Source organism: Haematobia irritans, chromosome 4 (genome assembly GCF_050003625.1).
Source record: "Haematobia irritans isolate KBUSLIRL chromosome 4, ASM5000362v1, whole genome shotgun sequence".
Taxonomy (NCBI): Eukaryota; Metazoa; Arthropoda; class Insecta; order Diptera; family Muscidae; genus Haematobia; species Haematobia irritans.
The window spans coordinates 15830619-15844661 of record NC_134400.1 but is presented as its reverse complement, the minus strand read 5'-3'; the positions used below and the strand labels follow the sequence as shown (position 1 = coordinate 15844661).

Sequence of the window (14043 nt, the reverse complement as noted above, 5' to 3'; positions counted from 1 at the left end):
TTCAAAACGTTATATTTTTATAGAGCATTTTATCAACACTTTATTTCTATAGCAAATTTTATTAAAACTTTATTTCTATAGAAAATTTTATCAAAACTTTATTTCTGTAGAAAATTTTTTCAAAATTGTATTTCTACAGAAAATGTTGTCAAAATTTTATTTCTATAGAAAATTTTTCTCAAAATTTTATTTCTGTAGAAAATTATGTCAAAATTGTATTTCTATAGAAAATTTTGTCAATATTTTATTTCTATAGAAAATTTTGTCAAAATTTTATTTCTATAGAAAATTTTGTCAAAATTGTATTTCTATAAAAAATTCTGTAATAATTTTATTTAACAGAATTTGTTTTCAAAATTTTATATTTTTATAGAAAATTTTATCAAAATTTTATTTTTAAAGAAAATTGTATCAAAACTTTATTTTTAAGAAAATGTTATCAAAACTTTATTTGTATAGAAAATTGTATCAAAATTTTATTTCTATAGAAAATTTTATCAAAACTTTATTTCTATAGAAAATTTTGTCAAAATTTTATTGCTCTAGAAAATTTTGTCAAAATTGTATTTCTATAGAAAATGTTGTCAAAATTTTATTTCTATAGAAAATTTTTCTCAAAATTTAATTTCTGTAGAAAATTTTGTCAAAATTTTATTTTTATAGAAAGTTTTGTCAAAATTTTATTTCTATAGAAAATTTTGTCAACATATTATTTCTATAGAAAATTTTGTCAAAATTTTATTTCTGTAGAAAATTTTGTCAAAATTGTATTGCTCTAGAAAATTTTGTCAAAATTGTATTTCTATAGAAAATGTTGTCAAAATTTTATTTATATAGAAAATTTTTCTCAAAATTTTATTTCTGTAGAAAATTTTGTCAAAATTTTATTTTTATAGAAAGTTTTGTCAAAATTTTATTTCTATAGAAAATTTTGTCAAAATTTTATTTCTACAGAAAATGTTGTCAAAATTTTATTTCTATAGAAAATTTTTCTCAAAATTTTATTTCTGTAGAAAATTATGTCAAAATTGTATTTCTTTAGAAAATGTTGTCAAAATTTTATTTCTACAGAAAATTTTTCTCAAAATTTTATTTCTGTAGAAAATTATGTCAAAATTGTATTTTTATAAAAAAATTTGTAACAATTTTATTTTACAGAAAATTTTTCAAAACGTTATATTTTTATAGAGCATTTTATAAACACTTTATTTCTATAGCAAATTTTATCAAAACTTTATTTCTATAGAAAATTTTACCAAAACTTTATTTCTATAGAAAATTTTGTCAAAATTGTATTTCTATAGAAAATTTTATTTTTTACTTCTATAGACAATTTTCGCTAAATTTTATTGCTATAGAAAATTTTGTCAAAATTTTATTTTTATAGAAAATTTTATAAATTTTTTTTTTTTACTTCTATAGACAATTTTCGCTAAATTTTATTTCTATAGAAAAATTTATCAAATTTTGTTTCCATAGAAATTTTTTCAAAATTTTCTCAAGATTTTATTTCCATAGATGATTTTGTCAAAATTTTATTTCTATGGACAATTTTGTCAAAATTTTATTTCTAAAGAAAATATTTGCAAACTTGTATTCCTATAGAGCGGAATATTGCCGCACGGCATTGACCATTACGATCCTTCTGTGATGCACAACTTATCCTTCATTCATCGTCCTTGGTGTCGAAATATATACCGAGTTTTATGGGGAAAATGTTTTAGAGCCCGTATTGAAACCCTGGGCAGAAAAATATAGAAAAATATATTTCTAGTCATATTTCACACACACACACACACACTCATCGTAGATTCACTTTCAGTTATGATATTCTGTTTTTTCCTCCTGGCTATCTTTTTTGAAGTGTTAGGACATAATATCAAGCTAAACGAAAGGATTCTATTGATTTTACAAAAAATCTAATTTTCTTCGTTGCATGTGGAAAAATAATTGAAACAAGTATATACGGCCGTAAGTTCGGCCAGGCCGAATCTTATGTACCCTCCACCATGGATTGCGTACACACAAAAAAAAATTTTTTGATTTCAATCACAAAAATCGCGAATTCAATCATTTTTATACCCTCCATCATATGATGGGGGTTATTTTAACTTTGTCATTCCGTTTGTAACACATCGAAATATTGCTCTAAGACCCCATAAAGTATATATATTCTGGGTCGTGGTGAAATTCTGAGTCGATCTAAGCATGTCCGTCCGTCCGTCTGTTGAAATCACGCTAACTTCCGAACGAAACAAGCTATCGACTTGAAACTTGGCACAAGTAGTTTTTATCGATGTAGGTCGGATGGTATTGAAAATGGGCCATATCGGTCCACTTTTACGTATAGCCCCCATATAAACGGACCCTCAGATTTGGCTTGTGGAGCCTCTAACAGAAGCATATTTCATCCGATCCGGCTGAAATTTGGTATATGGTGTTGGTATATGGTCTCTAACAACCATGCAAAAATTTGTCCACATCGGTCCATAATTATATATAGCCCCCATATAAACCGATCTCCAGATTTGGCTTGCGGAGCCTAAAATAGAAGCAAATTTCATCCGATCTGGCTGAAATTTGGTACATGATGTTGGTATATGGTCTCTAACAACCGTGCAAAAATTGGTCTACATCGGTCCTTAATTATATATGGCGTCCATATAAACCGATCCCCAGATTTAGGTTGCGGAGCCTCAAATAGAAGCAAATTTCATCCGATCCGACTGAAGTTTGGTACATGATATTGGTATGTGGTCTCTAACAACCATGCAAAAATTGGTCCACATCGGTTCATAATTATATATAGCCCCCATATAAACCGATCCCCAGATTTGGCTTGCGAAGTCTCCAAGAGAAGCAAATTTCATCCAATCCGGTTGTAATTTGGAACATGGTGTTAGTATATGATCTTTAACAACCGTGCCAGAATTGGTCCATATCGGTCCCTAATTATATATAGCCCCCATATAAAATATTCTCCACAGTTGACCTCCGGAGCCTCTTGGAGGAGCACAATTCATCCAATCCGGTTCAAATTAGGCACGTGGTGTTAGTATATGGTCGCTAACAACCATACCAAAATTGGTCCAATCACACAAAAATTGGTCCATATCGGTTCATTTCTATAGAAAATTTTGTTAAAATTTTATTTCTGTAGCAAATTTTGTCAAAATTTTACGTCTACTTTGTCAAACTGAATTATATACGTATTGGATCGATCTTTTTTGATTTAATATATACCACGTATGGACTTACATACAATTTAGAAGAGGAGGTTTTAAGATACCTTGCCATCGGCAAGCGTTACCGCAACTTAAGTAATTCGATTGTGGATGGCAGTGTTTAGATGAAGTTTCTAGGCAATCCATGATGGGGGGGTACATAAGCTTCGGCCTGTCCGAACTTACGGCCGTATATACTTGTTTTAATTGAAATGTCTTCAATCACGAAAATGATAGTATCAATCACCCATTTTGATTGAAAACCAACACGATTTTTAATTAAAAATTTAATTGACTTGTGTCACGGAATCAATTAATTGTGTGATTGAATCAATTAAAAACGTGATTGATTTTTAACATACAATTCAATCACAGTTTTAATTGAATCAATTAAAATTTTAATTAATTTCGCGACAAAAATCAATCAACTATTTGATTCATTCAATTAAATAATTAATTGAAATTGGCTATAAATTTCGATTAAAAAATATACATTTTGCGACCCCAAAATCGTATTTAGTTTTTTTTCTTCTTTTGAAATAAAAGAAAATATTGTTTCTTATAAAACATATTTAATATTTTATTATTTTTTGAATTATGCAATAGACAAATAAATTTGGTTCTTGTCATTTGTGTTTTGTTCTAACATAACTTACAAATACAACTATTATCAATAACAACTATAGGGTGAAAAAATAAATTATATAAATCATTATCTTCCTTATAATAATAACCATGTTAGTATGTTCCTTCTAATATGTAGATGTGCCTAGATTTCCAATAAATCAGCAGCCTGTAAGCTAAATTAGTTGTTTCTGAAAGTAAACAGAATAATTCGAATTTAAGTTTGTTCAATTAAAAGTTAATTTTGTTGAACATTACCTGCATAGAATATCAAGTTCAATTCTTAGTTCCAGGTTGAAGATTTATAATCTTCTTTTGCAGTGGTAGTCTTTTAACATAAAAAGGAGCTCGGTAATTTAATTTTAGTAACAATTCCTTTCCAAAATTTCCACACATCAATATCGTCTATTAAAATTTGAACCAATCAAAGACAAAAATAATGGAAAAGCAATGTAATATTTGGTATTATATTGATGATACTTTGCAAATTCTGGAAATAGAAAAAAAATATAAATGGAAAATACATATTTTTATAATTTTCATATATTTTTCATATTTTTAAATCCAAAAGAAAGAACTTTTTTACCATTACATAATTCAGCTTATTAGTTTATATACCAGATATACTGCTCTCTACTTGGGTTCAAACTGAAAAAGGCAGGTAAAACAAAAATGCAATTTAATGCCAACGCTACTTCGCAACTGCAAGGTGAATCTTCCAGCAAACCCATACCGCTCTTGGTTTTAAGAAAACTAGGAGTGAAAAAAATTTATAATTTTAAAAGATCAATACGGTACCCACTTTTTTATTGCAAACATATTATTATATATTTGATAAAATGATGGAGTTGATGGGATTGATTGGTAAATTTCACGAAATAAAATTGGTCACTAAAAGAAATGAATAAAAAATATATTATTTTAGTCCGTTTAATGTGAACAGGCTTCAATGGAAAACGGTATTCACATTTCACAATTTCTTACCTTCAATAAACGTAGATTGTTTTCCATTTTTGCAATACCACAAAACACAGGTAATTTCAAATGCGTTCTGTCATATATTTTTTTTTAAACCTTTACCACGTGGCCGTTTGTTGTTGCACACTTTATTTATTTCAACCCTTTGCTATGATTTGTTGTTGCGTTCAAAAAATGTATGCACACATTTTGAATGCAGCAGACAGAATGTCGCCAATCATGTTTTTCAATTTACGCGAAAAACAAAATCCCACCCGTTCGTTACGAGTTACTTCCACAGACTGATCTCTCCATCATACATTATTGAATAAATACCCATTCTCTTGTTCTCTTTTCGCTCTTTCCATTGCTCAAAATTATTCAGTTTCAATCACAAAGGTGATTGGATCAATCACATGTGTAATTGGAAACGGAAAAAATTTCAATAACGTTTGTAATTGAAAATTATTTCCGAATTGATTAACAAATTGATTGAATCAATTAATATTTTAATTGGAAACGTAACAAATATCGATCATTTTTTTTATTGGTTTTTATTCGGATTTGATTAAATAATTAATTGAATCAATTAACATATTAATTGAATCCGTTTCCAAATTCAATTAAGTGTTTAATTGAAAAAATTTTGGTGATAATTTTTTGTGTAGAAACTTCTACGAAAGACTGTCATCCACAATCGAATTACTTGGGTTGTGGTAATATACTTACCGATGGCAAGGTATCTTAAAGCTTCTTAACATCGTCTTCTAAATTGTAAGTTAGTCCATACGTGTTAATATTGGTATATATAAGTAAGTCTACAAATAATTACGAATCGATATGGAGTTTTGCGCAGTAATTAGAAATATGGGAGGTCGCTTTATATGGGGGCTTTATATAATTATGAACCGATATGGAGAAATTTTTGTGTGATTGGACATCGATTTATCTGATGGCTATATACCGGATGAAGTTTGCTCTAAAACCAAATCAGGGGGATGGGTTTATATGGGGGTTATATATGATTATGGAGCGATATGTACCAATTTTGGGGCTATATATTATTATGCACAGATATGGATCAGTTTTTGCATGGTTGTTAAAGACCATATATTAACACCATGTACCAAAGTTTAGCCAGATCGGATGAAATATGCTTCTCTTAGAGGCTCAGCAAGCCAAATCTGGGGGTCGGTTTATATGGGGGCTATACGTAAAAGTGGACCGATATGACCCATTTGCAATATCATCCGACCTACATCAATAACAACTACTTGTGCCAAGTTTCAAGTCGATAGCTTGTTTCGTTTGGAAGTTAGCGTAATTTCAACAGACGGGCGGACGGACATGCTTAGATCGACTCAGAATTTCACCACGACCCAGAATATATATACTTTATGGGGTCTTACAGCAACATTTCGATGTGTTAGAAAGGGAATGACTAAGTTTATATACCCCCCCATCCTATGGTGGAGTGTATAAAAAACGAGATCTTAGCTTAAATTTTTGACAAGGTTTCAAAGACCATCTATTCAGAATTCTATTGTAAATAAATTGAGTATTTTATGAACTTTTAAATAAACTACTTTGAGAGTGAATTGAAACAGTTTGACAAATATGTCTCACAATATATATGTAATAAAAACCTATCAATTAGTATGTAATGTCCAACTCATGACGTTCAATTATATTTATAGAAAATTTTATTGTTTATTCTGATAAGCAGGGGATTTTTATACCCTCCACCATAGGATGGGAGGTATATTGACTTTGTCATTCCGTTTGTAACAAATCGAAATATTATTCTAAGACCCCATAAAGTATATATATTCTGGGTCGTGGTGAAATTCTGAGTCGATCTGAGCATGCCCGTCCGTCCGTCTGTTGAAATCACGCTAACTTCCGAACGAAACAAGCTATCGACTTGAAACTTGGCACAAGTAGTTGTTATTGATGTAGGATGGTATTGCAAATGGGCCATATCGGTCCACTTTTACGTATAGCCCCCATATAAACGGACCCCCAAATTTGACTTGCGATTGCTCTAAAAGAAGCACATTTCATCCGATCCGGCTGAAATTTGGTACATGGTGTTAGTATATGGTCTCTAACAACCATGTAAAAATTGGTCCATATCGGTCCACTTTTACGTATAGCCCCCATATAAACGGACCCCCAAATTTGGCTTGCGATAGCTCTAAAAGAAGCAAATTTCATCCGATCCGGATGAAATTTAGTACATGGTGTTAGTATATCGTCTTTAATACTTATGCAAAATTTGGTCCATATCGGTCCACTTTTACGTATAGCCCCCATATAAACGGACCCCCAAATTTGCCTTGCGATTGCTCTAAGAGAAGCAAATTTCATCCGATCCGGCTGAAATTTGGTACATGGTGTTAGTATATGGTCTCTAACAACCATGCAAAAGTTGGTCCATGTCGGTCCACTTTTACGTATAACCCCCATATAAACGGACCCCCAAATTTGGCTTGCGATTGCTCTAAGAGAAGTAAATTTCATCCGATCCGGCTGAAATTTGGTACATGGTGTTAGTATATGGTCTCTAACAACTATGCAAAAATTGGTCCACATCGGTCCATAATTATATATAGCCCCCATATAAACCGATCCCAAGATTTGACCTCCGGAGCCTCTTAGAGGAGCAAAATTCATCCAATACGGTTGAAATTTGGAACATGGTGTTAGAATGTGGTCTCTAACAAACGCGCAAGAATTGGTCCATATCGGTCCATAATTATATATAGCCCCCATATAAACCGTTCCCCAGATTTATCCTCCGGAGCCTCTTAGAGAAGCAAATTCATCCGATCCGTTTGAAATTTGGAACATGGTGTTAGAATGTGGTCTCTAACAAACGCGCAAGAATTGGTCCATATCGGTCCATAATTATGTTTAGCCCATATAAACCGTTCTCCAGATTTGATCTCCGGAGCCTCTTGGAGGAGCAAAATTCATCCGATCCGGTTGAAATTTGCAACGTGGTGTTAGTATAATGCCGCTAAAAACCATGTCAAAATTGGTCCATATCGGTCTATAGTTATATATAGCCGATCCCCAATCACACACAAATTGGTCCATATCGGTTCATAATCATGGTTGCCTCGAGAGCCAAAAATAATCTACCAAAATTTTATTTTTATAGAAAACATTGTCAAAATGTTATTTCTATAGAAAATTTTGTCAAAACTTTATTTCTATAGAAAATTTTGTCAAAATTTTATTTCTATAGAAAATGTTGACAAAATTTTATTTCTATAGAAAATTTTGTCAAAATTTTATTTCTATAGAAAATTTTGTCAAAATTTTGTTTCTGTAGAAAATTTTGTCAAAATTTTACTTCAATAGAAAATGTTGTCAAAATTTTATTTTGTCAAAATTTTATTTCTATAGAAACTTTAAACTTAATTATATACGTATTTAATCGGCCTCTTTTAGTTTAACCCTCGGACAGACACATGAGTCTTGCCAGACCTTTTTCGATTCTAATTGTAATTAAAATACATTTATAAATAATATAGCTAGAGACTTAAAACTTCTGGTACTCTCCTAATATGTTATTACCTATCGATGTGTGAAAAAATCAGGACGGAAAATACGACAGTAATAATGTAATAATATCAACAAAATAGCATATTTTCCATATAAATACATTAAAATACATAGTGGGTCTGGCCAGGCCCCATGTGATACGAATGTGACTATCGAACATGAGGATACTGTAACTGAAGCGGTGACATGCTATAAGGTTAATCATGTTCTCGGAACTGGACCACCGCCTCCCGCGGCAAACCAGGGCCCTTTTAGCCCAACTAATACCAGACAAGAGCAGCCGCCTCAATTCTTAAATATCAGTGCTTAATAGAAGCGTAGCTGACGTGTGTTCCATCTGTAACCACAGCCCACATGACATAAGGATTGCTAATATAGGTAGATCTTTTTCTGTTTGCTAGATTGGTAGAATTCTTGATATTTCGATAGATTTTGCAAAATATATTTCTTCAACTAAGTTAGGTTAGGTTAGGTGGCAGCCCGATGTATCAGGCTCACTTAGACTATTCAGTCCATTGTGATACCACATTGGTGAACTTCTCTCTTATCACTGAGTGCTGCCCGATTCCATGTTAAGCTCAATGACAAGGGGCCTCCTTTTTATAGCCGAGTCCGAACGGCGTTCCACATTTAGAGAAGCTTTGAAACCCTCAGAAATCCCACCCCAACATTACTGAGGTGGCATAATCCACAGCTGAAAAATTTTTTGGTGTCCGGTCGAAGCAGGAATCGAACCCACGACCTTGTGTATGCAAGACGGGCATGCTAACTATTGCACCACGGTGGCTTCTTTTCTATAGAAATAAAACTTTGACAAAATTTCCTATAGAAAAAAATTTGGACAAAATTTTCTATAGAAATAAAATTTTGACAAAATTTTCTATAAGAACAAAATTTTGACAAAATTTTCTATAGAAACGAAATGTTGACAAAATTTTCTAGAGAAATAGGATCCTAAAAAAATTTTCTATAAAAATAAACTTTTGCCAAAATTTTTCTATAGAAATAAAATTTTGCCAAAATTTTCAACAAAAATAAAATTTTGCCAAAATTTTCAATGGAAATAAAATTTTGATGTTTCGGTAGATTTTACAAAATACATTTCTTCAACTAATATGTACTTCTATAGAAATTAAACTTTGAAAAATGTCCTATAGAAATAAAACTTTGAAAAAATTTCCTATAGAAATAAAATTTTGACTAAATTTCCTATAGAAGTAAAATTTTGACAAAATTTTGTATAAAAACAAAATTTTGACAAAATTTTCTACAGCAACGAAATGTTGACAAAATTTTCTATAGAAATAGGAACCTCACAAAAATTTCTATAGAAATAAAACTTTGAAAAAATTTCATATTGAAATAAAATTTTACCAAAATTTTCAATAGAAATAAAGTTTTGCCAAAATTTTTCTACAGAAAAAAAAATTTGACAAAATATTCTATGAAAACAAATATTTGACAAAATTTTCTATAAAAAAAAATTTTTTTGACAAAATTTTCTATAGAAATAGGAACCTAACAAAATTTTCTATAGAAATAAAATTTTGCCAAAAATTTTCTATTAAAGGAAAATTTTGCCAAAAATTTTCTATAGAAATAAAATTTTGAAACAATTTTCTATAGAAATACAATTTTGAAAAAATGTTCCATAAAAAAGAGCACTTAACAAATTTTTCAATAGAAATAAAATTTTGCCAAAATTTTCTATAGAAATAAAATTTTGCCAAAATTTTGTATAAATATTAAATTTTGCCAAAAATTTTCTATAAAAGTTAAAATTTGCCAAAAATGTTCTATAGAAATAAAATTTTAGAAAAACGTTCTATTAAAATAAATTTTTAACAAAATTTTCTATAGGAATAAAATTTGACAAAAATTTTTAATAGAAATAAGAACTCGATAAAATTTTCTATAGAAATAAAATATTGATAAGACTTACCATAGAAATAAAAACTTAACAAAATTTTCTATCGAAATTAAATTTTGCCAAAAATTTTCTATAAAAAAAAAATATTGACAAAAATTTCTATAGCACTAATATATTGACAAAATTTTTATAGAAATAAAACTGTGAAAAAGTTTTCTATAGAAATAAAATTTTGACAAAATTTTCTATAGAAATAAAATTTTGACAAAATTTTCAATAAAAATAAAATTTTTCTATAGAAATAAAATTTTTCTATAGAAATAAAATTTTGAGAAAATTTTCCATAGGAATAAGAGCTTAACAAAATGTTCTATAGAAATATAATTTTGCCAGAATTTGCTGTAGAAATAACATTTTGACAAAAATTTTCTTTGGAAATACAATTTTGTAAAAAATTTTCTATAAAAATAAAATATTGACAAAATTTTATATAGAAATAAAATTTTCACAACATTTTCTATAGAAATAAACTGTTGCCAAAATTTTTTTTAAAATAAAAATTAGACAAAATTTTTTTATGGAAATAAAATTTTGACAAAATTTTCTATAGAAATAATAACTTAAGAAAATTTTCTATAGAAATAAGAACTTAACAAAATTTTCTATAGAAATAAAATTTTACCAAAAATGTTCTATAGAAATAAAATTTTAGCAAAATTTTCTTCAGAAATAAAATTTTGACAAAATTTTATATAGAAATAAAATTTTCACAACATTTTCTATAGAAATAAACTGTTGCCAAAAATTTTTATAAAAATAAAAACAAGTAAGGAAAGTCTAAAGTCGGGCGGGGCCGACTATATTATACCCTGCACCACTTTGTAGATCTAAATTTTCGTTACCATATCACATCCGTCAAATGTGTTGGGTGCTATATACAAGGATTTGTCCCAAATACATACATTTAAATATCATTCGATTTGGACAGAATTTGATAGACTTTTACAAAATCTATAGACTCAAAATTTAAGTTGGCTAATGCACTAGGGTGGAACACAATTTTAGTAAAAAAATATGGGAAACATTTAAATCTGAAGCAATTTTTTTTTTCTTCTTATGCAAAATTTTAAGCAAATTAGGGTAAGACTCTGGCTTCTGGGGCCATATAAGTCCATATCGGGCGAAATATATATATGGGAGCTATATCTAACTCTGAACCGATTTCTTCCAAAATCAATAGGGATCTATTCTGAGCCAAGACACATACTTGTGCCAAATTTGAAGTCGATTGGACTAAAACTGCGACCTAGACTTTGATTACAAAAATGTGTTCACGGACAGACGGACAGACGGACATCGCTATATCGACTCAGGAACCCACCCTGAGCATTTTTGCCAAAGACACCATGTGTCTATCTCGTCTCCTTCTGGGTGTTGCAAACATATGCACTAACTTATAATACCCTGTTCCACAGTGTGGAGCAGGGTATAATTAGACTAATTTTTTTTATGGAAATAAAATTTTACAAAATTTTCTATAGACATCAGAACTTAACAAAATTTTCTGTAGAAATTAAATTTTACCAAACAATTTTCTATAGAAATAAAATTTTGGCAAAAATTTTCTATAGAAATAAAATTTTGTCAAAAATTTTCTATAGAAATAAAATTTTGCCAAAAATTTTCTATAGAAATAAAAGTTTGCCAAAAATTTTCTATAGAAATAAAATTTTGACAAAAATTTTCTATAGAAATAAAATTTTGTCAAAATTTTTCTATAGAAACAAAACTTTGCAAAAATTTTCTATAGAAATAAAATTTTGCCAAAAATTTTCTATAGAAATACAATTGTGCCAAAAATTTTCTATAGAAATAAAATTTTGACAAAATTTCCTATAGAAATCAAATTTTGACAAAATTTTGTATAAAAACAAAATTTTGACAAATTTTTCTATAGCAACAAAATGTTGACAAAATTTTCTATAGAAATAGGAACCTAACAAAATTTTCTATAGAAATAAAAATTTGAAAAAATTTCCTATTGAAATAAAATTTTGCCAAAATTTTCAATAGAAATAAAGTCTACAGAAAAAAAAATTTTGACAAAATATTCTATGAAAACAAATATTTGACAAAATTTTCTATAAAAACAAAATTTTGACAAAATTTTCTATAGAAATAGGAATATAACAAAATTTTCTATAGAAATAAAATTTTGCCAAAAATTTTCTATAAAAAGAAAATTTTGCCAAAAATTTTCTATAGAAATAAAATTTTGAGACAATTTTCTATAGAAATAAAATTTTGAAAAAATGTTCCATAAAAAAGGGCACTTAACAAATTTTTCAATAGAAATAAAATTTTGCCAAAAATTTTCTACAAAAATAAAATTTTGCCAAAATTTTCTATAGAAATAAAATTTTGACAAAATTTTCTATAGAAATGAAATTTTTAGAGAATTTTTTAATAGAAATAAGCACTTAACAAAATTTTGTATAAAAATTAAATTTTGCCAAAAATTTTCGATAAAAGTTAAAATTTGCCAAAAATGTTCTATAGAAACAAAATTTTAGAAAAATGTTCTATTAAAACAAATTTTTAACAAAATTTTCTATAGGAATAAAATTCGACAAAAAATTTTAATAGAAATAAGAACTTAGCAAAATTTTCTATAGAAATTAAATTTTGCAAAAATTTTTTATAGAAAAAACAAATTTTGACAAAAATTTCTATAGCACTAATATATTGACAAAATTTTTATATAGAACTAAAATTTTGACAAAATTTTCTATAGAAATAAAATTTTGAGAAAATTTTCCATAGGAATAAGAGCTTAACAAAATGTTCTATAGAAATACAATTTTGCCAGAATTTGCTGTAGAAATAAAATTTTGACAAAAAATTTCTATGGAAATAAAATTTTCCAAAAATTTTCTATAGAAAAAACTTTTGCCAACAATTTTCTATAGGAATAAAATTGTAGCAAAATTTTCTATAAAAATAAAATTTTGACAAAATTTTTTATAGAAATAAAATTTTCACAACATTTTCTATAGAAATAAACTGTTGCCAAAAATTTTTATAAAAATAAAAATTACACAAATTTTTTTTATGGAAATAAAATTTTGCCAAAAATTGTCTATAGAAATTAAATTTTGCCAAAAATTTTCTATAGAAATAAAATTTTGACAAAATTTTCTATAGAAATAAAATTTTCACGACATTTTCTATAGCAATAAACTGTTGCCAAAAACTTTTATAAAAATAAAAATTAGACTAATTTGTTTTTTATGGAAATATAATTTTGACAAAATTTTATATAGACATAAGAACTTAACAAAATTTTCTGTAGAAATTAAATTTTACCAAACAATTTTCTATAGAAATAAAATTTTGCCAACAATTTTCTATAGAAATCAAATTTTGGCAAAAATTTTCTATAGAAATAAAATTTTGCCAAAAAATTTCTATAGAAATAAAATTTTGACAAAATTTTCTTTAGAAATAAAATTTAGGCAAAAATTTTCTATAGAAATAAAATTTTGCCAAAAATTTTCTATATAAATAAAATTTTGCCAAAAATTTTCTATAGAAATAAAATTTTGCCAAAAATTTTCTATAGAATAAAATTCTGCCATAATTTTCTACAGAAATAAAATTTTGAAAAATTTTATTGTTGGTTTTTAGGGTATACAAAAAGTCACTCTAAACTAATCTCCTATAGCTTTTCTTAATAGTCCCTAACAATTGATAGCTGATAACAACATGAAAAGAGGCTTATCAATCAGAGTTCAT

General features: G+C 27.8%; 1 long non-coding RNA gene across 1 annotated transcript; it reads right to left on the bottom strand.

The window, feature by feature from the left end:
* Positions 1-3912: 3912 nt before the first annotated feature.
* On the bottom strand, positions 3913-4695 carry LOC142232873 (uncharacterized). Its single transcript, XR_012721233.1, has 3 exons — positions 4435-4695; positions 4107-4338; positions 3913-4039 (listed from the first exon to the last, which is right to left on the bottom strand). It is a non-coding gene; the product is annotated as an uncharacterized LOC142232873 (long non-coding RNA).
* Positions 4696-14043: the final 9348 nt, after the last annotated feature.